This window comes from Protopterus annectens, chromosome 12.part0, assembly GCF_019279795.1.
Source record: "Protopterus annectens isolate FY-2018-M chromosome 12.part0, PAN1.0, whole genome shotgun sequence".
NCBI classification, from domain to species: Eukaryota; Metazoa; Chordata; order Ceratodontiformes; family Protopteridae; genus Protopterus; species Protopterus annectens.
The window spans coordinates 1,188,747,921-1,188,773,153 of record NC_056746.1 but is presented as its reverse complement, the minus strand read 5'-3'; the positions used below and the strand labels follow the sequence as shown (position 1 = coordinate 1,188,773,153).

At 43.0% G+C, this 25,233-nt stretch overlaps 1 protein-coding gene across 6 annotated transcripts in view; it reads left to right on the top strand.

The window, feature by feature from the left end:
- The window catches only part of ZNF335 (zinc finger protein 335), a 1,318,033-nt gene that overhangs the window by 921,816 nt on the left and 370,984 nt on the right, over positions 1 to 25,233 (top strand). The gene's annotated exons all lie outside the window — the stretch shown is intronic.

Genomic DNA, 25,233 nt, shown 5'->3' with positions numbered 1-25,233 from the left:
TCCTGCCTTGAGACAGGAGTCTAGGCAGGGTCGGGGCTTATCGACACCTAGAGTTTCAGCTCTGGTGAGGCTGGCTTTGACTTCTGCCAGTGCTTCTGCTTTTGAGGTGGTTGAGACAGTTTTCCCTCACCCAAGAACTTCTTTGACTCTTCCTTCTTCGGATCTTACCACCATTCCCCCATTGAATCGGACTTCTGAGCCTCATCCTCTTGCTCTACAGGGACAGCTGTCCCATACGAGCTTCTAGGCAGTTCCTGATCAGAACTCCCCATTTCTTCTGATACCTCTCCAGATCATCCCACTTAAGAGATTCCCCTGAAGCGAGTGTGCAAAAGGAGGCACTTAGATTTCCCACAGGAATTTTTAACTGAAGACACCAACTTCAATAAAGGGGATGGCTCCCCTAGATCTCCACCAGAAGACATCTCTTTCAGAGATCTCCTAGAGATCCTTAGCCGAAAAGGTGGATGGTCTTCCAGTACCCCTTCCCAGGAGGAGTCTGTGTTCCTAGAAGCCTTCAGGTCCAGCCCATCTATGTCTTGAGTTTCTCCTCCAGCAGATGACCTAATGGATCTTGTGTCTTGTTGGGCATGGAAGGAGCCAGATACCGTAGAACCAATTCTGTCTGCCAGACAAGATTTTTGCTCCACCCAAAGACAGACAGAATTGGCGTAAGGGAGTTCCTGTAGGTGCTATTGCTGTGGTGACAGCCACTAAGAAGGAGAGGGCTGAATAAAGAGCCTTTGTTCATCCTCCTAATAGAGAGTCTAGGTTGATGGACAGGTTTGGAAAGCACATTTATGCATCAGCAACCTTTGCCTTATGGTCATTCAATTATTTGACGCATTTTACCAGATTACAGAGAGAATTAATTAAGGAACTCTAAGTCTAGTCCCTGGTCCCTGTCAGTGGAGGAATACAAACAATTTTCTTTGCAGCTGGTCACCCTTCAATCAGTTTCTAATGCATCCATGAGGTTAATCTTTCATACAACAGAAGGTTTCTCATGGGTGGCGGGTTCGGGCATAGCCATCAGGAGACCTGCTTGGATGCACTTGTGTGACTTTGAGGAGCCCTTTGTCTTCTTTCATCAGTGCTTCCTTTGAGGATCAGCTTTGTTTGGACCCACAATAAAAGATACACTTTCCTGTAGAAAGCAAGATGGAAAGACATGGTCTGCCATGGTAACCTGCTTTTCTATCCCTTTTTCTGTGAATTGGCACAGTGGTAAGAGGATGTAGTTCTGTAAATTACAAGGACCTTTTCAAGACTCACGGGGGGAAATTTCTCCCAGCGTCAGAGGGGAAAATTCCAAGAGAAGACACAATCCCCAAGTCAGAGGGGGTCTGCACAATCGAGGGTATTGAGATTTTTTCTTATAGACTATTTCAGCACTCCTGAAGGGTTGCCAGACTGTTCTTCTCTGGAAGCAGTCAGTGGGGCAGTTATCTTTTCATCCAGAAGCCTGAACAGCATTTACAAAAACACTTGGGTGCAAAGAAATATATCTAGAAAATATTTCATTCCCTTTTGGCAACATCCCCCACGCAAACAGAAAATCTCTCCAATGTTCCACCCAATCAGCGAGAGTTAGCAGCTCTAGAAATTCAAAAACTGCTAGACAAAAGGGGCATGCAGGAGGTCCCGCAGATCAGTAAGGATTCGGAACTTACTCAAGTTTCTTTTTAGTGCCAAAGAAAACAGGAGACCATTAGGTCCATTTTGGATATCAGCAATCTAAAGCTGTTTGTAAAGAACTCCAAGTTCCTAAAGATAACGGTTCAGGCTGTTCTGCTTCTTTTGCAGAAAGATGACTGGATGAACTTCATAGATCTCCATGATTGTTACTATCACATCAAGATGAACAGATGCTCTCTGAGATTCTTGTGCCTTCGGTTAGGGGCTAGTCATGACCATTTCAGAGCCCTGCCCTTTGGGCTCCTCACAGCCACCAGGGTGTTCAAATGTATAGCAGTGGTAGCAGCTCATCTCAGAATGCTCAGATTCAGAGTGTTTTCTTATCTATACGACTGGTTCTTCACTCCCCCAACCAGGCATCCCCTTGAATAAACCAGGGACTACTTACTTCAGGTATATCAGTCCTTGGAATCACATTCAATTATTCCAGGTACCGCCTTCAACCAGTTCAAGTCTTGGAGTTTATAAAAGCTCACCTGGATACAAGAAATCAATTGGCCTTACTTCCACCAAATAGAATAATGACTTTAGGATTACATATCAGTCATATTCTTTCTCTTCCTACTCCCCCGGTAAAGTTGGTTCTTCAGGCCTTAGGGTCAATGGCTGTGGCTATTACCAACTGTTCATTTTCCCATGCTGATACTTCAGTGGACTCTAGCAGTTCAGTGATCGATTCTACGACTGTGCGTGAACCATCCTAGAAAACTTTCTCAGTTTTGCAAAGACTCCCTACTTTGGTAGATTCAATCAGATGAAGTTCGTCAGGGTCATCCCTTTGTATTTCCACCCCCTACAGCCATGGTGACCATGGACATCTCCCATTTGGGGTGGTGGGGGGGGTCATTAATTAGGACAGACTGTCCAAGGCAGGTGGTCCTTAGAAGAGACCAATTTGCATATCAGTGTCCTAGAGATAAGAGCAGTCCTTTTATTGTTGCAAGCATTCCACAGCTCCCTTCCTCCAGGGACTATTGCTATTCAAACAGACATGTCTGTGGTCTGGTGCTTCACCAAACAGGAGAGAACCAAGTCCTACCCGTATTGCTGAGAAGGAGTGATAATGTGGCAGTGGGCAATCTCCTCCAACCACTTTCTTGTAGCAATACACATACTGGGGAAGTCCATATTGCTAGCCGACAAACTCAGCAGGACTGTACTGATGTCTCATGAGTAGTCTGTCAGACAAGCAGTGGCAGAGAGAATCTTCTCTCGATGGGGTCAGCCTTGCTGCAGTCTCTTTGCCTCTCCCATCAACAAGTGCAGCAGGATTTTTTTCCCTGATTCCCCTTCAGAGGGAGTCACTGAGAGATGCTGTAGTCCTCCGGTCTCCTGTATGCTTATCCCCCATTACCTCTAATCCCCAAATTTCTTCAGAAAGCACCACAGTTGAAGAGCAAGGTTATTCTCATCACCTACTATTTGCTTCGGCTAGTCTGGTTCCTCTTTCTGTGATCTCACCTTCTATGTCCTCTTTGGACTATGGACCCCAGTCCAGACCTAATATCTCATCCCACAAGTATGGCTCACCCAGACATTCCAGACCTCAAACTGACCGCATGCTTTCTCCAATTCCAGTGATGGCTAGACTGTCCAGCCTTTCTTCCCCAGTTCACCAAATCTTAATTTCATTCCAGAAAACCTCAACTAGGAAAATATGTAAAAACAAATGGAAAAGATTTTCTTGTTGGATGCAGCAGAGATTCTTGCTTTGGTTTTTCAAGGAGATGCTAGTTTTTCCAACCATCAAGGTTCCACTAGCAACCATCAAGGTTCCACTAGCAGCAATCTGTTAATTATGACACTGGAGATAATGGCGTTCCTTTAGCTTTATCCAAGTTATGTAAAGTTTTACTTGGGTCTCTCATGAAAGAGCCCACCCCACCGTGGGACCTTAATCTCTTGATGCAGAACTAATTTCAGCTAGGAAAGTTTCTGAACTCCAAGCACTCTCTTCCATACTGCCTTATTTGATTTTCCATAAAGATGGTCACCTTACGTGCCAATCCATCTTTTCTACTGAAGGTAGCCTCTGAGTCAAATAAATATCAAGTAATCCACTTGCCCATTTTCTTTCCAAATATTTCCAATAAACAAGAGTACATGCTTCACCCTTTGTATGTAGATAGACAACTTTGTGTCCATCTTCATAGGCTGGAAGAATTTTAGGAAAACAGATCAACTGTTTCCTTTACCCACAACAAATTGGGAAAAACAGTTTCTAAAATCACCTTAGCAAAATGGTCACCGGAGTGCATTTCATATGTTTATTCCCTTCAAGGTCTTCCTTTACCAAGACCTCCTAAAGCTCACTTCACCAGATCTATGGCTACATTATCTGCTTTCTGGGCTAGAGCCTTGAAGCCTGTATTGATGACATTTGTTCTGCAGCCAAATGGTCCAATGCCCATATCTTTATTCTCATTAAAAGTTGGACCTCGTCTCCAGAAGCAGAGCTACCTTTGGTTCTGCGGTACTCCATAACATCCTTCCATGAGGGCCACCCAAAGTTATCATAGCTGGGGATTCTGTCCCATCCATTGACAAATGAATGAAAATGACAATATCAGATATAAAAGTTATGTACTCACCATAACATTACATCTGTGTTGTCCATTTTCATTCTTCCTCAACTCCCCCTCCCCTTCTTCCCCCACTCTTTTTCCTTTGGGAATGATCTGATAGAAATACTGGAACCACTGTTCCTTTTTGAGCCCCAACTCTGTCCTCCTACTTTTTGTACGTTATAATCTATCCTTTTTTGGACTGAGCAGTAAATTTGATCTGAGTTAGTGCAGGAGTTGAGGACATTATGGCTAAGGGGAGGAACTTGAGACTTGGATCCAAGAGTCTGGAAGATATGTGGCTGAGACATATCTGATGTCAGATCCAAGAACCATTCATTGAGGAAGAATGAAAATGGACAACACAGCTGGAATGTTATGGTGATTACATAACTTTCATTTATGTATAACAGGTGGGAATAATTACTTCTTATCATAATGACATCACTTTCCATATTATCATTAAACGTGAATGGTCTCACTGCTATATAAAAAAAGAAAGAGAAGTTATTTATTATTTAGTTTAGTATTAGTTATTAGTAGAGAATATTAAGAAATGCAAAGTGCAAATAACTGTGCTACAGGAGACATTTGGAAAGAACTGAGCATGTGAATTTGATAAAGAAAGGTTTTCTGGATGATTACACAGCAGAATGTCTGAGACAAAGGAAAAGGGGAAGTACATGTACTTCTCAACCTCTTAGTGGCATAAATCTGGACAAAGACAAAAGTAATAGGCAAAGGTACAAACGTAGTGACAGATTTGAAATATTGCTCTTATAAACTTAGAAAGTTGCTAGACTAACAGGTTATGCATTGGCATGCATTTTCTGATGGGTATGAAGTCTGAAGCTGAAATGTTTGTCATTATTTAGTGACTTCAGTCCTCAATGATTTGCAAAACACCACAAACTGTATGACAAACCAAAAACGAGGCAAAAATCTGGACAGTTGAAAGGTACAGTATGTAGTAATTGCTACATGAGCTCCAATACTGATAGGTTCATAGGTTCATACTAGGCTATCTGCCCGAGGGCATTTACAAGCCTAGCCCATCGTTTTGTGGCTTACGCCACCCCTTTAGTATGGGGAACTATACCCATTATTTTGCTGTGCCTCTGTCGAGTAGTGACACTGAGGTAATCCCTGGGGTATATCTGCGATCTCCCATCCATTGGTCAAGATTTCTCTTGAACAAGGCCAGCGAGGTGCTCTGCCTCACATGTACCGGGATTTTTTTCCACAGCATAGGGAGCCTTTGGGTGATGAATCTATCCCTCCAGCACGTCCTATTAATAGCCGTGTCGAGGTTTAAGTCTCCCGCCCTTGTGGCTCTGATGGATCTAGATTTTTGAGGTGAAGCATATTCATCAAATCTGGGTTTGACATGGCCTTGTATGTTAGGCAAAGGTCACCTCTGAGCAAGCGTGCGACTGAATAGAGCTGGAGTTCTTTCAGTCGGGCAGCATAGGACAGATTTTGAGACCCTTTATCCTTTTGGTGAGGAACTTTTGTGGCCTCTCCAGCTGCTGCAAGTGACGGGTGAGATACATTCGAATGGGGCATTGTACTCAATCATTGGTCTGATGAGTGATGAGTAAAGGGAGACTATGACCTCCCTTGATCTAGATGAGAATCCCTTCATGATAAGGTGGGCAATGTAGAAGGTCTTCCTAACTACTTTAGCTACATGGGTGTCGAATGACAGACTACTGTCAACCTGGGTCCCCAGGTCCCTGATAACTTCTTCTGTGCTCAGTGGATTGCCACCTATTTGGTAGCTAGGGGTAACCTTGTTTTCCCGAAGGGTATGACTATGCATTTTTGGCATTTAACTTTAGGCCGTGGCTCTGGCACCAGTTATCCGTTTCTGTGAGACCCTTCTGAAGGATATCTGTGTCAGATGTGTTTTCTACTATGGCCCAGTTTGCAGTCATCTGCAAACTTTGTCAGCCATAACCCTCCTGTGTTTGCTTGTACTTCGGAAAAGTAGATGCCAAACAAGAGTGGGCCCAGGACTGAGCCCTGTGGGACACCACTTGTGACAGGCTTTGAGTCTGACATGGCGCCAGCAACTCTGACCCTGTGGGTTCTGTCACTCAGCCAGTTTGCAACCCATGTTGTGATGTATGGGTTAACATTTAAGCTGATGAGTTTTTCAATGATACCCGAGTGGGGTATTGTATCGAAGGCCTTAGCCAGATCGGGGTAGGCTGTATGGACTGCCTTTCCCTCATCAATGGCTTTGGTGACTGTTTCGAAAAAGTCAACCAAGTTTAAAAGGCATGATCTGCCTTTGACAAAGCCAAACTGGGTTGGATCCAAAGTCTGCAAATTCCCTATGTCTTTATTTGTGAGGTCCATTATGATCCTCTCCATGGCTTTGCAGATAAGGCTTGTCAAGCTAATGGGCCGGTAATTTCCAGGGTCTGTGGAGGCACCGCCTTTGTGAAGTGGGACCACAGTTGCAGTGCGCCACTCCTGCACGTATCCAGAGGTAAGACTTTGATTAAACAGCTGTCCTAGCTGTGGGTTTAATTCCTCATTGAGTTCGTGGAGCACACAGCTGGGGACACCATCAGGTCCCATGGATGCTGTGTTCTTTGCTTTGGAGAGAGCTGTTCTCACTTGGGCTGGAGATGTTTGGGGGCTGCACTTTCGTTTGGTATAGATATCTCTCCTTTTGGGGGGGGGGAGTTTGCACTGAACCTGTCAGCCAGTATGTTGGCAATGTCTGTAGGATCAGTAATCTTCACATCATTTTGAACTAGTTCTGAGCATATCTGGGAGTTTCCTCCTAGGTTTCTAACATAGCTAAAGAAGGCCTTATGATTGTCTTTTGAGTCTTTAGCTATTTTTCTCTCGAAATTTGCTTTGGATGATTTTATGAGAGCTCTTAGTTTTTACTTATAGTGATCAAGGGTGTCTTACCTTTTAAGGATTTTGCTCTATCTTGTAGTAGCTTCCTCCTTTTGTTGTAGAGTTTGTTTATGGCTGGGGTCCACCAGACTGGACGCTTGCCTTTGGTACAAAGAGTCTTTGTTTTGCTTGGGATTGCCTTATCCATGCAGTCCTGCAGGTGCTGGTAGAAGGCATTTGTAAGTGATTCAGCGGCTTGAGTATTGTTTTCCATGGCTCGGGGCCTGAAAGGAGACCACACTAGTCTTTAGAAGTGTGAAGTCGGCTTTTGAGAAGTTCTTTACTGTGGTCTTTTTATTTCAGGTGGGGTGGGATGAGGACCTCCAGCGAGATTAGTTTGTGATCTGATCTCACCAGTGAGGGTATACTTCCGGTGTTGAACATTGTGCTCCCATGTTCGTGATGATGAGATCAAGTATGTTATCTCCTCTTGTGGGGATGGTGACTAGTTGTTCCATGGCATTTGAGTTTATGAATTCCAGGAACTTTTGGGCTAGGGTGTTTGGGCTTGAGTAGTGTTCCCAGTCTATATTAGAGTAATTGAAGTCACCTAGTATGATGGTGTTTGGTGATACATTTATCCCTCTAGTGTTTTCAGGAAGGCCATGTGAGGTTCCTGAGTTTGTGAGGGTGGCCTGTAACATGCTACAATTTGCAGAGCAGTCTTGCCTATGGTTAATTGCACCTGGATGGTCTCTGATGCATCGTGCGTTGCCACCAGTCTTGAGGTGTGGGTGTCCTTGATGAATATGGATACCCCTCCTTTCTTGGTATTGTCCGGATTTTGGGGCCGGAACGCATGATATGAGGTAAAACCTGATAGCTGGGGTGCTCTCAGGAGCCTTGAACCAGGTTTCTGTCACAGCACAGACATCGATGTTCTCCATACTGAGAAGGGCCTCGAGTCGTCATTTTGAGATTTAGACTTCTGGCATTGAGCAGCATTACCCTTAGTTTTTTCCTTTTTGTGTTCTAGGGTGGTAGGTTTAGAATTTGAGCCTTGCCTAAAAAGGCACTATGGGGTGGCAAGAGCCTTTGCCAATATCCGGAATCCCAGGGTGACAGGTGCAAGCCGTCCCTTGAAGCAGCGTGGCTTGTCCAGCATGTCATCCCAGGCAGACAGATACTGGATCCCCTTTGAATGACACCAGTGTTTAAGCCAATTGTTAAAGCTGATCATCTTATGTCTGTATTGTGGCATCATTCTTGGTGAAGGTAGGATACTGCTCAAGATCAGGGTCATACCTGCCTGGGCTACATAATCAGAGAGCTCCTCAATGTCTCTTTTCATGTAGTCCAAGGAGAGTGCGTCTCAGGTCGTTTACACCAGCGTGGACAATGACTGAGTCATATTTGTACCTGCTGTTGAGAGACCTGAGTGCTTGCGTTATGTGGCGGATTCTAGTGCCCGACAGGCAGCTTACTGTGACCTTCTCCTTACTCAGTCTGGTGGCGGACGTCAGTGTGTCTGACTATGGAGTCACCAATGACTAGTGTGTCTGGCATTGTGTTTGGCCTTAAGGGCTGTGACTGTTTGACACTCTGACTGTGAGGTCTATGTGTTGCAGGTGTTGTGTTCTGAGGTGGTGGTTGTTTGGGTGTCTGCTTTGGTGGCCTCTGCTGTTTTGGTAGATTTTTGATCAGAGCCTCCGAGTATGTCTTTGTGCGTTTATGTGTATGATTTGAGGTTGTAATGGTACTATGTGAGACTGGGTCTATAGTGTGTGTGGTAACCTTCTCCTCCTGATTGGTCTTGCCAGTCCTATGTTGAGAGAGCTCAGCCTCCAGTTTGGCCGTATAGTTGCATCTCTCGCATGTATTTGTGTTTTGTGGGAGGAGGAGAGGGTTGTCTGTGTACATGAGGCAATTGTAACATTGCCTCAATATTCCCAGGTTCACCGGCTGAGCAGGAGAGGACACTAGCAACTGATCCCTCGACATGCTAGAAGGATAGACAAAAACTTTAAAAAAGATTCCGGGGGACGTGGGTGACCGAGAAATGAGGGGTTGCCTTTTTGGGGTACTATCTATGACAAGAGTGCCGTATCAAGGTAATAAGTACTGTAGGAGCAAGTGCTAGGTTTAACAGATAGAGAATAGTCTACTTGGAGTCAAGTAGAGATGATCTGTTTAGTTATAGGATACGCTGATTTGATCAGTAGTATAGTTCGAGGAAGGTAGTTTTAAGGGAAAATTTGAAGAGTGGACTTTAGGTAGCCCGAATAGTTTAAACCTGCTTAACCGGAGCTGCCCTAGTGTGCAACAATGGCAACTCAGCTAATCAGCTAACGCGTTTACAGCTTTTATACCCGGGGCTGGAAAAAGCTAGAAACTGGCCCAAAACGACCAATAAACTACTAGTTACTGGCTGGAACCTCACAAAACTGGACAAAAGGCAGCTCAATGCTTCCCACTCCCACTGGTAAGCAAGGTAACTTCCTCTCCCCCAAATAAGGCAAGGAAACAGTACACAGGAACTACAACCAAAGCCCAGGAATCAGCAACTCTGAAACTGGACTAAATTAGTAAAGCAGGAAAAACAAGAGATATTTTTTCTTTTTTTTCTTTTTTTTTTTCACAAAACAGGCAGAAACAGGTACAGCAAACACTTATAAATGCTATGAATCAGCTACTACAGCTTACACAGAAGAATTTGCTACAAATACAGTCAAATAGTAACAAACAAGGATTCCAAGTGCAATATTAAGTTAAATGCAGTAAAAACAGCTTCAATGTAACAGAAAGGCAGGCGAAATACAGTCGCTAGGTATTCAGATGTGGAAAGCAACAAAAAATATACTTAGTATCAAGAAAAGTCGCTTATTCAGCTCTCTGCAGCCTGGATTACTCTGCTGGCCCACGTGGAGTCTGTGCTGAGTAGGTACGGGGGGTATAGTGATTGTAGATTTATAGTAGTAAGGGGGCTACTGGCAAGGGATGATGATTTTGCTGGCACGTATTTATATTTATTTATTTTATTTATTTATTTAACATTTGTTTACCAGGAAAGTCCGACTGGACACAGGTCCTTTTTCAGCGGAGGCCTGGGGAGGAAGTCCACTTAAAATTGCTATTATGGAGCTTGAGCACATTTTGGGAGAAATAATCATCTTGCATCAGGGAACATTACTTATAGGTGGGGACTGGAATTTAGAGTTGCAACAGTGAGGATGTATATGCAGGACCTAGATTGGAAAGTATAACAAAAGAGGGCAGATTTCTGAAGAAATTTATGAAAATATTTGATATGGAAGACGTGAATTTATATATTATTCCCCAAGTTACAGTAACAGGGCTAGATTAGACAGAAAATAGATTTCACAGCAACATGTGCATTTATTTGAAAGCTTCGACACACATCCCATAATTATGTACCAATAACAATAAAAGTAAAATTCAGGATAATGAAATAAAGATGAGACACTGGCACTTCCCCACCTACCTGCTAAAAATAGAGGAATTTAAGGAACTGGTAGTGGAAATTATATCATTGGGGAAGATAGAATTTTCTTCAGAAGTTATAGGTAGTGAGTGCAATAAAATGAAAGTGGAGTTTAGGAATAGGGTAGAAATAAAAGAAAAAGAGATATGGTTTAGAAGTAACAGGAATTATTTAGATGGACTGACAAAGATTAATCTCACAGAACAAGCAGAGGTGCAATTGCAGAGTGCTAAAGAGAAAATAAAGGACTACCTTGATAATATGCACGAGTTTAGACAGATTGCTGTTAAGGAGCTGTTATCTCCAAAGCACAAAAGCTTTTAGCATAGTGACCTAGGCAACATAAGTGGAATGGGCTGTTGCCAGACTTAGGGAGCCTATATCAATAAATATAACCCAAGATCCTGTAGAACTATTAGAAATATTTTGAAAAGGACTTAACTATGCCAAGTTTAGAAGCAGATGAGGCTCAACAATTAACAGTTAAAGATAGGAGAATATGAGATAAAAATGGTGAAGTACAATTAAGCTGCAGGAAAGTTTTCAGGAATAGATGGTATTCCTGTGGAAGTCTGGAAACTAGGAAGGAAGAAAGTGATAAAGACGTGGAAGGTTTTGTTTAACAGGGAAAGCACAGTCATCTTGAAAGAAAATTGTGGTGGCTTTGATAGCTAAAGATGGTAGGAGAAGTACCCGCATACTGGAAGAAGGCGGTGGTAACGGTAATACTTAAAGAGGGTAAAGATTCATCGGATCCAGCTTCATACAGGCCCATTTCAATACAAAACCATGATTATAGTATTTGTCTATAATGGCTAAAAGAATGGCAAAAGTGATACCAAAATTGATAGATATGGATCAGTGTGGTTTTGTGGAGGGGAGGCAAACATTTGACAATATTAACAGAACATTGATGACCCAGAGGGAAGCAGAATGTAAGAACGTACCACTTTTATTGGTGGGTCTTGATGCAGAGAAAGCATTTGACAGAGTAGACTGGGACTTCATGAGCAGGGCAATGGAAACATTTGCTTTCTCTAATAGAATTATAAGGTTGATTAGAAGAATATATGAGGGATCAGAGGTGCAAATTAAAGTGGGTGGGTTCCTCTCCGATAATCTCTGTTTGAGTAGAGGAACCAGGCAGGGTTGCCTGTTTTCCCCTTTGTTGTTTGCATTATATTTAGAACCATTGATAAAGAAAATAAGGGACTCAGAAATTCAAAGATATAATTGGTATGGTAGTCAGGAAAAGCTGGCTGTATTTACAGATATTATTTTGTACATGACAAAACCAGAAAGGGACATTACAGTGTTGTGGAACATTTTAAGATGATTTCAAATCTTCTTGGGATACAAAATTAATGAAGCTAAAACAAAGGCGATAGCTGTAAATTATGTACCCACATACACTAATTGGTCCAACAATATCCATATTTATGAGGACATGATAAAATGAAGTATTTAGGAGAATGGATTAGAAATGACTCTGTGGTGGCAGCTAAAGATATGTGGGAAGAGACTAAACCCTAGCCCTGAGTAGCATCCTGCCATCACCCAGAATGATACCACAGTTCAAGGACAAAATGAATGACTTCAACAATTGACTAACCTTCTGGTGTCATTCTAAGGGGGATCCAGTATCTGTCTGTGTGGGACAATATGGTCGACAGACCACGATGCTTTGCCAGAGATGGCCTGCATCTGTCATCATTGGGATTCCAGATACTAAGAGTCTTGCTGCCCCATTAGTGCCTTTTTTAGGCAAGGTTCAAATGACAAATTCACCACTGTAACAGGAACAGGCAAGCAAAAACAGAGGATAATGCTACTCAGTGCTAGAAATCTAAATCTCAAAATGCACTCACTCGAGGCACTCCTTAAAATGGAGAACATCGATATCTGTGCAGTGACTGACACCTGGTTTAAGGCTCTAGAGCGCCTCTGCATTACCAGGCTATAACTCATACCACACTTTTCGGCCATCTAACCTGGACCAGAACAACAGTGACGGAGGTGTGTCCATATTCATTAAGAATATCCACACCTCCAGGCTAGTTGCGCAGCATAATGCATCTGAGGTTATCCAAGTGCAACTAACTCTGGGCAAAACTGCAATTCAAGTTGTAGCTTGCTACAGATCCCCCACCATGCCTCAGGATTCCTACTCCTCTTCTCTTGATATACTGGAAAATATTAGGGTTCAACCAAACATCCTAATAATGGGAGATTTCAACTACCCCACCATTAACTGGGAAAACTACTCATGTACCAACTCCTTCGCTCAACGCTTTCTGGAATTCATAAATTCCAATGCCCTGGATCAACTTATCCACACCCCCACCAGGGGCAACAGTATCCTAGACCTAGTCATTACCAACATGAGTGACCAATGTTCCACACCTGAAGTCAACTCCTCATTGGTCAGATCCAACCATAAGCTAATCATCCTAGATATCCGCATCCCACCCACACCCACCATTAAGGAAACCACGGTAAAATATTTCCTCCAAAGCCAACTTCATGCTTCTTAAGACAGAAGTGGCGAACTTCATGGCACCCATGCAAATGGACAATACAGTTACAACTGCTGAATCCTACACAAATGCACTCTATAAGCACTTACACGAGTGCATGGATCGTGCTATCCCAAACAGAATCAAGACGCTATCCTCCAAAAAAAGGAAGCCATTCTGGTGGTCCCCTGCCATAAACAAACTCTACAACAGAAGGAAGAAACTGTTGCAAAAGAGAGTAAAATCCCATGAGTGGAGGAGCTCCCTGGTCAGCCTCAGTAAGAAGCTGAGATCCCTTATAAGGTCCTCCAAAGCTAGCTATGAAAACAAAATCACCACTGATTCTAAGGGCAACCACAAGGCATTCTATAGCTATGTCAAAAATCTCAATGGCAACACCCAGATCTGCTCTGAGTTACAGCACAATGGCACGAAAATTACAGTACCAACTGATATTGCCAACATCCTAGCAGATAGGTTCAGTGCTAACTTTCACCCCCTAAAGGGCCCATATCTATAGAGGAAGAATGCAGAGTCCCTGTAATCACATCTATGCTGGTAAAAGCTGCACTCTCTAAAACCAGAAACACAGCATCCATGGGACTGGACAACATTCATTACATGAACTTTAGAACAAACTGGCTCCCACCTAAGCACCATGTTCAATCATAGTCTCACGTCAGGCTTTGTGTCCATGGCAACAGTTGTCCCACTGCACAAAGGGGGAGCCACCACTGATCCTGGGAACTATCACCTTATTAGACTTACAAGCCTGGTCTGCAAGGCCGTGGAACTCATAAACAAAGACATTGGTGACCTCCAAACTGGACCCCTCCCAGTTCGGGTTTGTGAAAGGCAGATCATGTCTTCTGAACCTGATCGACTTCTTTGAGGCAGTCACCAAAGCCGTAGATGAGGGTAAGGTGCTTCACACAGCCTATCTTGACGTCACCAAGGCTTTCGACACCATCCCCCATTCTGGAATTATAGCTAAAATCACTAAACTAGGTATAAATCCCTATGTCACAAGATGGGTTGCCAACTGGCTCACTGACAGAACCCACACTGTAAATGTTGCAGACTCCAAATCTGACTTCAAACCAGTGACAAGTGGAGTACCACAGGGTTCAGTCCTGGGGACCTCTCTGTTTGGTATCTACTTCTCTGAAGTGCAGGATAATACAGAAGGCCTCTGGATAACGAAGTTCGCAGATGACTGCAAACTAGGAGCCTTAGTAGAGTCCCCAAATGATGTAGACATCCTACAGAAGGACCTCACTGAGACAGATGCCTGGTGTCAGAGGCATGGCCTCAAGCTCAGTGCCAAAAAGTGCATCGTCATCCCCTTTGGTAAAAACTGTGTACCCCTGAACTACCACGTAAACGGCAGTCTACTTAATGCTGAATGTGTGATAAGAGACCTTGGGACCTAGGTGTACAGTAGTCTCTCTTTTGATAATCACATAGTCACAGTAGTCAGGAAATCCTTCTATGTGGCACACCTCATCACAAAAGGGTTCTCATCCAGGAAAAAAGAGGTCATTGTTCCCCTCTACTTGGCACTCATTAGACCTATTATAGAATACAACGCCCCTTTTGGAATGTACCTCACAAGACATCTGCAGCAGCTGGAAAGGTCACAGAAGTACCTCACAAAGAGGATTACTGGCCTCAAACAGATGTCCTGCACTGACCGTCTCAAAAAACTCCAGCTTTACTCTGTAGCATATCACCTACTCAGAGGAGATCTCTGCCTAATATATAAAGCTATGTTAAACCCAGAGCTGTTGGATGTGCTACACCTAAAGAAATCCCAATCCGTCCGAGTTGCACGTTCTAGGGACCTTAAACCCCTTCATCAGAATAAACAGGACATGCTGGAGGGATAGATTCCTGTCCCAGAGACTTCCTATACTGTGGAACAAGCTACCATCTATGTCAAGCAAAGTTCCTCATTAGCACTCTTCAAGAAAAATCTTGATGAGTGGATGGGGAATAGAAAATACACCCCGGGGATCATTTCTGTGGCTCTGCTCGACAGGGGCACAGGAAATTAACTTTCTTGGATGGCGTAAGCTAGGGAACCTTGTTGGCTAGGTGTACTTAGGCCCTTGGGCCGGTAACCTAGTACCTACCTATGAACCTATGAAACAGAAGATAATACAAAATTTGAGAAACTGGAAGTTTTGTTATATGGATATGGATGTTAAGATGCAAGCCATTAAAATGGTTTTAGTCCCTTTAGTCCAATTCAAAGGTCAGGCATACTTTTATCATCCGGAGGAGAAGTTGTGGATAGCAATTAAAAAAGAGTTTAAGGATTTTATTTGGGAAGGGAAGACAGCAAGGGTCAAGTGGTATAAGATGATTTCACCAATAGAACAAGGTGGACTAGGATCACCTAATTTGAGGGGGGTATTTTAGAGCAGCACAGTTAAGGCTGTTATACATAGGGCAAGCAGAAAACTATAATTCAAAGTGGAAAGAAATGATGCTGACACAGGGAGGAAGCTCAAGAAATAAGGAGAGATTGGGATTTTGGATGCAGACTCTTAAGGAGAACAACCAAAGTCATACAGAGTATTATATTCATAAAATAGCAGGGCATATTCTAAGAACCAAACAAACAATAGAATGGAGAAAAGAGATTTTGGAGATAGGGTGGTCAGGGATATAGTTAATAGGCAAGAGGGGGCTGGAATTTATTGGAGAAAACTGGAAAAGGAACCAAGGTATTGGGAGCAAATAACTAGAAAGGGAAAGGTTATAGAATGGGAAGAGGCCAAGAATTTATTTGGACTGCAGGTTAGAGATTGCCTTCCCTATCAAGGATTGATATCAGAATATAGGCAAAGAGAAAGAAATAGGGGACTCCTAAATGAAAGACCAGCAGTGGTAGAGTTTTTAATAGAATCTAGAACCGAAGCTGCCAGTAAAAAAGGAATAATTAGTAAAGCAGATAAAATATTGCATGATAATTATAAGAATCAATCAGAAGATCTTAGAAAGGATTGGGAAGCGAGATTGGATAAGCAATTCAGAAAGAGACAATGGGGGATATATGGAGTCTATATTACATTCTCGAACGCCGACAGTGTCGAATCTGACATTGTCGACACGAGAATAGCGAAACTGCAGAACATCAAACAAGTAAATGGAAATCTCCATAAGGGGAGATTTCTGTTTACTTCAATGTAGCGTGGTCTCAGAGTTGGTATATTTAAGTAGTCGGGGGGGTGTAAGGGTGCAGGGGGGGCTTGCCCCCCTGCCTACACCGTTTATTTTTTTGTTATTTTTATTTTTCTGAACAATAAATGTTTTAACAGTTCGATCACTAAAGGTCGACCTTTAGTGATTCGAACTGTTAAATATTCGATGTTCTGATATAGACCTGATATATGTACATCTCCCAAATATGCAAGAAAGTCTAGAAGATTTAGGATCTTTGCCTGTAAGTGTTTACATAGGTATTTTTATACCACAAGTAGACTCCAAAGAATTTTCCCTCAGTTGAATAGCAAACAGAGGTGTGACGGGCAAGAAAGAGGTAGATGAGAACATATTTTTTGGAAGTGTGATGAGCTGGTGGACTTTTGGGATCCCCATGCGGACCTCTCTGTCGGAGATGCTGGGTGAGCTGGTTGGACTGACTGGAGAGATCATTTTTTTGAGTTACGCTACAGAATTGGAATTGTCCAGACATAGTAAAGCCTGCCCGAGTCTAATTATGGTGGCTGCCAAAAAAGCAATTACTAGAAAATGGAAATCAAAGTCTAGACCAACTTTACTAGAAGGTAGTGAGTATAGTAACAGAGATAAAATAACTGGAATTGGGATCTTTAGAAAAAGGAAGGCACAAACTACATAGCAAACATGGGAATTGTGTGAACAATATATGCAGAGCAGGAGCGAGGTTTAAGAGGCAGGATTTGAATGAGCTATATAATGCTTAACTATCTGTGAATGGATGGTTTATAAGTGATGTATAATGTTTACAGCTACAGTTGTGTCAATGGTGTCTGTGATGTAAACTGTAGCTAAAGTGATATAATTTTGTATATTTTTCATTTATATAAATGTAAGGTTGCCTTTGTCATGTATATACATTTAAAAAAGAAGTTTGGAGAAAAAAAAGATGGTAAAGACCAATCAGACGTTTTATAAAGGCCACTTTCAATTCTAAACCATGATCATGAAGTGTTATGTGTGTTTGTCTTTAGGTATCTAAAACAATGGAAAAGTGCAGCCGAAACTGATAGATATGGATCAGTGTGGTTTTATGGATGAGAGGCAACCATTTAACAATATTAATAGAACTGTGATGATCCAGAGGAAAGCAGAGTGTAAGAAAATACCACTGTATCTGATGTCTCCTTCATTCACCCTCACAATGGGGTCTCGGATCCAGCTCAGCCACTTTCCACAGACTTGGATCCAACTCTCAAGTTCCTCCCTCATGCCCACAATGCACTGCATCCACCCAACTACCTCAGATCTTGTTTGCCACTTCAGTGAGTCAGGTGTGATTTCCATCTGTCAAGCATGGTTAGTCTTTCAGATAAGTGCCTTTGGCTATTTTTCTCCTCCCTCTTCTAGTGTGTGTGTATACACTTCTTCCTTATTCCGGATTCCTGTAAAAAAAAAAAAGTTAGTCTTACTTTTTGGTATAGTGATTAAATTTACTGTTAAATTTTGCATTAACTTTAGTACTTCGTTACTCTCTTCGGTACAGCTCTTACCTGTGCTTTCCTTTGGCTCGGTTGTGTCTGCTATTTCTTCTTTCTGTTCTGTCAGTTGGTTTTGGTGGTTTTTTCATTATGACTTATAAACCAGTTCCCGGCTTTAAACACTGCACTTCTTGTGGGCATAAAATCCCCAATCAGGATGCCCACAAGGAGTGCGTGTACTGCCTGGGTGCCGACCACTTAAATGCTGAGTCTTCCATCTTCACTGCCTGCAATCCTCGGGCTTTAGCTGACAGACAGAACAAACTGATTTTAAGGGACCTGCTTCCTTCCTCAGCTGAGGCTCAGACCCCTTCCTTGGCTTTTCTTTCCTCTGCTGCTGCTAAGGTGGCACAAAAGAGGTCCCTTCTTGTCTCTCCGGGGCACTGTCTTCCACCAAAGATGCCTAAGAAGTCAGCGGATTCCCCTGTCTTGGTGCCGCAAAAGTCGGTCCCCCTGTTGGATCCTACAGCTTCCTCTGATCCGGGGGGATATGATCACTATTTGTCCAAAACCTTCGTTGGCGCCAACTTCAGATCGTACTGCTATGCATCCTAGGACCTCGATGAAGTCCCTAGCTCTGTCGTCCAGGTCAAAGCACTCCCGACCCCCTTCATCAGCTTCATCCAGATCCTCCAGAATCTTGTCCAAGGTGGACGTGGACAGTTTCAGGAGGTTTCTTAAGGCCCATATCCAGATGGGAGTAGTCTCATCTCAGTCGTCTGTCAGATCTGTGAGCTACTCCGGTCACCCTATCAGGATGCCTTCTCCAATCCGGCCTCCGGCTTTGGAGTCTAGGGTTTTGGGACTGCCACGTGTGTTGGATTTGGGGCAGAGGAAGCTGCCACCTTCGACACAGAATATGTCCTTGAAGAGACCTGTTCCAACCTTTTCAGAGCAGAGTAAGTCTTTGAGCTGTGGCATTGGTGCCGAATCCATGGGATTGGGATCAGCTCCTTCCTTCTCTGAGCCGTCCCTTCTCTTGGGGCTTTGAGACTCGATTGCTCGGGTCTGATCCCTTCTGGAGGCTATTGATCTGGGGTGAGTTTTACCCATTTTTCCTCTGTAGTTTTGGCTCCAGAGGAACCTGATAGCCTGATTCTCCTGGTCCTTCAGCCTTTCAGGTAGTGGAGAGGGTCTTTTCCTGGGTTGACAATTCGACCATACAGATTTCCCAGTCCGCCCCTGTACCTCCATTGGATCCATGCCTGGCTGTCTCTTAATCCTGCCACAAGTCACTCAAGGTCCCAAGTGGCTTCCAGGATTTCCCTGCTCAGGAGGGATCTCCCTCTTCTGATACTTCCCCAGAATACTCTGCTGAGGAAGTTCCTCAGAAGAGGATGTGTAAAAGGAGGCATGTAGACTCCCCTTTGGAGTCATTGACTGAGTATACTGGCTTTGATGAGGGAGAAGGATCCCCCAATCCCCACCTGAAGATGTCTCCTTCAGAGACATATTAGAGATCTTGAAGCAGAAAGGTGGGTGGCCTGTCCAACTTCCTTCCTCTGAGGAGTCCATTCTCTTGGAGGCATTTGGGATGTCCCATCTACGTCCTGGGTGAACCCCTGGCAGATACTCTAGTGGATTTAATATCTCGCCATGTGGAAGGAATCGGACACCATAGAGTCTATACCCAAGTGGCCCGATAGGTTTTTAGTGCCCCCTGCAGACACGAAACACTGGATAAGGGCCCCTTAGTCAATGCTATTGTGGTGGCGGGAGTTAACAAGAAAGAGCTGGTAGAATAAACTGCCAGTTTCCATCTGCAGAACAAGGAGTCCAGAGCACTGGATAGAACTGGGATGCGTGTTTACGCTTTGGCAACTTTTGCGGTCAGGTCTTTAAATTATCTAGCTCAGTTCATTCTCCTCCAGAGGGGCCTGATCAAAGAACTGTCGGCTTCTCTCTGAGTCCATGCCTGCAGAGGAATTTAAGAAAGTTTCTCCAAAACTGAACACACTTTCTTCTGTTGCCAACTCCTCAATGAGGTTAATCTCCCATACTACAGAGGGCACCTCATGAGAAGCCTGTTCAGGACTTACCCCAAGGAAGCATGCCTGGATGAGGCTGTGTGATTTTGCAGAACCCTTTAAGGCATGGTTTGTCAATGCCCCTTATGATGGCTCCTCCCTTTTTGGGCCGTCTATTAAGAGACACTCTTAACCTGCAGCGAAAAGGATGGGAAGACCCTTTCTGCTGTTGGAATCAAGTTTTCTGCTCCCCAGAGGTCCTTCTCCAAGAACCAGTATGGGGGTAAGAAAATGTGGTTTGACAAGTCCCAAGGGCCTTTCCAGGACCCATGCAGAGAACCCTCCTCCAGAAAAAGATGAGGAGGGTTTGATGGTAGATGCCACCCCAGAGGCAGAGGGGGTCCACAGAACCAGGGCACCTCTAGCACTGCCTGACTGTCTCTGGAGGCATTCGGGGGATGATTAGCTTTGCACACTGAAGCCTGAACCCAATTGACTCAAAACTGTTTCGCGCTAAGTGTGATATCCTGAGGTGGTTATACTCCCTTTTTCCTTCCACCTCTGAAATTCCAAAGCCTTCCTGACGTGCCACCCAGTCAGTGGGAGCAGGCAGCACAGGAAATTCCCAGCCAAACAAAGAGGATTCTGTACCTACTCTCGTTCCTTTTTAGTGCCACAAAAGACAGGTGAACTAACACCCATTCTGGATCTCAGCAAGCTAAACAAGTACATAAAGAAGACAAGGTTCCGAATGGTTATGGTTCAGTCTATTCTGCCACTGTTGCACAAAGATGACTGGATGTACACTATAGATCTCAAGAACGCATACTATCACATCAAAATAGACAGGTGCTCCAGGAGATATCAGTGCTTCCAGCTGGGAGCCAATCACTACCAGTTCAGAGCACTGCCCTTTGGACTCACCACAGCCCCCCCTCCCGAGTGTTCACCAAACGCATGGCAGTGGTAGCCGCTCACCTGAGGCTGAAGGGATTCCAAGTGTTTCCATATTTAGATAATTGGTTCCTAACCACTCCGACGAAGCAGTAACTAATCCCAGCCAGGGACTACTTACTCCAGTTAGCGCATACCCTGGTTATCCCCATAAACATGAGCAAGACCAGCCTTATTCCAGTTCAAAATCTAGAGTTCATAAGGGGGTTCCCATCACAACACCTTTCTTTTGTTGATAGTAACTACCCTACTACAAAAATATGTTATTCTCCAAAACGAGTCATATTAAACTAGCAGTACCGATGTTTTGCTTTAGGCAGAATAAAAATCTGAAAGGTTTGTTGTATCATGAACATTCTTCATCTGCCAGTAACAAAATGTCATCTCAGCGAAAAGGAACGTTTATCTGCAATCCTTGCTAGGCTTGTACATACATCTTTACTGGCAATTTATTTACACATCCTATAACAAGTAAACAATATTTTTTAAATATGGTGTCAGAGCCATGGCCTCAAGCTCAATGCCAAAAAGTGCAGTATCATCCCTTTTGGTAAAAACTCTGTACCCATGAACTACCACATAGGCAGCAATCTACTTAACACCGAATGTGTGATAAGAGACCTTGGGACCCAGGTGTACAGTAGTCTCTCCTTTGATAGTTACATCGCCCCAGTAGTCAGGAAGTCCTTCTACGTGTCACACCTCATCATAAAAGGGTTCTCATCCAGGAAAAAAGAGGTCATTGTTCCCCTCTACTCGACACTCATTAGACGCATTATAGAGTGCAACGCCCCTTTTGAAATGTACCTCACAAGACATCTGCAGCAGTTAGAAAGGCCGCAGAAGTACCTCACAAAGAGGATTACTGGCCTCAAACAAATGCCCTATACTGACATATAAAGCTATGTCAAACCCAGAGCTGTTGGACATGCTACACCTAAAGAAATCTCAATCCCTCCGAGCTACACAGTCTAGGGACCTAAACCTTGTCACCACAATAAACAGGACATGCTGGAGGGATAGATTCCTGTCCCAGAGATTTCCCATACTCTGGAACAGGCTACCCATCTATGTCAAGCAAAGTTCTTCATTAGCACTCTTCAAGAAAAATCTTGATGAGTGGATGGGAAACAGGAAATGCACCCCAGGGATCACTTCTGTGTCTCTGCTCGACAGGGCACAGGAAATTAACTTTCTTGGGTGGTGTAAGCCAGGGAACCTTGTTGGCTAGGCTTACGTAGGCCCTTGGACCGATAGCCTAGTACCTACCTATGAACCTTAGTGGCTGCATGCACATAAACTGTTTGGCCATAGGGGGCACTCTCACATAGTTACTAAAACTCTGGTCAAGGCCTTAGAGTATTAAACTGGGATCTGGAACTGCTTTATGGCCATTTAGACAGGGCTGTGGTTTCCATGTAAGGGAAGATTCACCACTCTTCATTTTTTCATGTTAAGAATTGTTTTAGGAAAAGGGTGTTGAGAAAGTGGGCATAATTGCACTTCTGTAATAATGAAAAAAGCTGTGAGGTTGTCTCATTTTAGTTGCTCATCACATACACACGCACACAAAATGTTTTCCAGGAAGGTTTAGTGATATCCGTCCAGTATCAACACCCACTTCCCATTCTTTATGGAATGCTGCCAACCAACCAGACCACTCTAGCATATAATGTATACAATTACTGTTTACCTTTAAAATAAGCTAGACATTAAATACTGCTATGTCAGCAATAGCATGAGAACCAACTCTTCAAAAGGTGAATGCTAACCATTTGACTCACATCAGTTTAGTACACATATCCTTTATCTAACTCATAAACGAACAACAGCAAATGTATGAAATGGAATAGTAACACTCTGTTTGAAATATGAAAAAGTATAGGTTCATAGCTTCATAGGTGTGTACTAGGCTAACAACCACAAGGGCCTTTTTAAGCCTAGCCATGCATCTCAAATCTCTGACAAGTTCTGGAACCCTTGATAAGTGTAAACAGTGGCTTGCGAGATGAAACATTTACAAGCAGGGATCTGAGAGATGAACCTTTTACAGGCTGTCTTTGTCCATTAGAGACATAGGTGTGAGCCAGGGATGAGTTTCCTGTTCCCCATCCAGTTGTCCAAGTTCCACTTGAACTGAGTTAGGAAGTAACTGGCGGGGGTCTGTTCCAGAGAAGGTGTAATGCACTTTGGAAAAAACAAATATAGAAACAAGTTTAAACCTGTGCAAAGGAAACTCAAAATAAATATGTTTAAACCAACAGATGGCATACAGAAGAACTCCAAGACGCTTTTTTGACTTATCACTACTAGTAGTTAAAAAAATGACTTAATTTCTGTCTACCTCTATATTGTAAATGCAGACAGCAGGCAGTAGAACTTCTGGCACAAACTATGTCCAGGACAGCAGTCCACTGTACACAGTCCGGAAAAAAAGACAAGTGTAACAGTCTCTCTTTCTATTTTTTCCCCCTCTTTCTCTCTGTCTGCCACAATTATCTTTAAAAAGTGTCCCAGGGAAATATTTCCTATTGTCTTTAAATGCATACTTTCCACAGTCATACACTTCTTGAGGGGAGTCCAACTGCAAATGTGTAAACATTTCAGAAGCCATCTTCACATTTTTCACTTTTAACAACTCTGCTGCATTTCCACTGTAAACAGTAATATATTCTGTACATCACATATATTGCATTCTGCAAGATTTACAGGCCACTTTTATATAGTCTTCTATGAAAAATCACATTTAACTTGGTTTACTATAGCTTTCTGCATGCTGTACTGAAAGGGAATTGCAGGCTTCCCTCAGCCTGTCAAATTTCTCTCCTGAAAATAATTGCATTTGATTTAATTTAATACCACTTGTCTACTGCATCAAATATGTTTTTCAATAAATCCAAAACTTTAAGGTAATAGGCTGAAGTTTGAAGATTTTTGAATTCTTGAGACATTATTTCATCAGGTCTTCTAGTCAAAGACATTCAGAACTGTATTGTGACTGCAACTTCTTGGCTTGATACAAATGCAGTCATTTTATAAATAACTGGATATTTCAGTATCAGTTGATAGTTAATGGATATTGGCAGTCACTTATCTCAGGAGATCACAAGCAAAATACAGTCAAGGCTTTTATTATATCTTGTTGGGTTCTGGCAGTTTTGTGTTGACATCCTGATAATCTGTACAAGCACTGCAGAAATTGTATGTTTTTAATTTGATCATTGAGCTTTACCTAACTCGCACCCTCTCTGGCAAGAATTTGTGTCTTTTCATTGCCTTAATAATCCTCATGAAGTTGCTTCAGAATATCTGTAATCATTGACTCAGAAATGAGCACTTGTCTGCCTTTGAATGCAATTCCAACTTCCACAGTTAATTCTTCATTGAAAGACCAGTAAGCTTCAAACCATTTTAACAACATCTGTAGATTTATAACTCTCTCCCCGAGGACACCACTGTAACACCCTTGCCAAAAGCCAAGTGGTTACCCATTCCACAAAGAATCACCTTCCCCCAAAGTCCATGATTTTCAAACTTATTAATATGTAGTCCTTCCTCTTCTTTGCCAGCAGAAAGGCAGCTACCATACAACTTCTGATCCCTTTCCACCTCCACCCCAACCTCCTTACCATGTACATCAAACTAAAGCAGACAGAATACATCTTCTCCATAATGGGCCCCAACATCTGGGTATCCATCCTCAAACAAATAAGTGAAATAATTTCCTTCCCTACTTTCAGAAAATAACTGAAGGCAAATCTCTTTGAAAAAAGCAAAATGCAAATGCTTCAGCAAAGCTAATGTCACATAGCCTTAATATCCTGATCAATGAAGACCACAACTTGCACTTAGTGTAATACCAAAGACTTGTGCTTGTTAAATGTGAAAACTATTACAAAAGTAAAACGTGGGTATTCTAAATTCCTTCAAACCAACAAGCTTTTTCCCCCACCGTATACCCGGCATGTGGTTGTTAGGAAGCCCATAAGACATGAAGCGAGATTTAAAAACATAGAAGCAGTCTTCTACAGGTGATAAATATCAGGAGTAAGGAATGAGATTTCTAGTTAGGAATACCAAGATGTATTAGCCCTGGAGCTTGAACCCTCTGATGTTTGTTGTCTGCGTGCAAACAGCTGAGTTAGAAGATGGAGACAAAGAAAGGACTTTTAGTTTTCGATGCCTACTTCAGAAATTATTGACTGGTTGCTTGCAGCAAACACATGCCCACCACCTCAATCAATAAACAGTTAACATGATCCCTTTCTCCGTGGCACTTTAAGGAGTATTATCTATTACAATTATCTGATATGCTATTACATGCGATGAGATGTCATCATGGAAGAAAAGGCTGCGACAGCGACTGTATTACCAGAAACGGTTACAATCATACATCAGTAATGGTCCTGTAACCAGTGATTTGGGATTTAACTCTTGGTTGTCTAA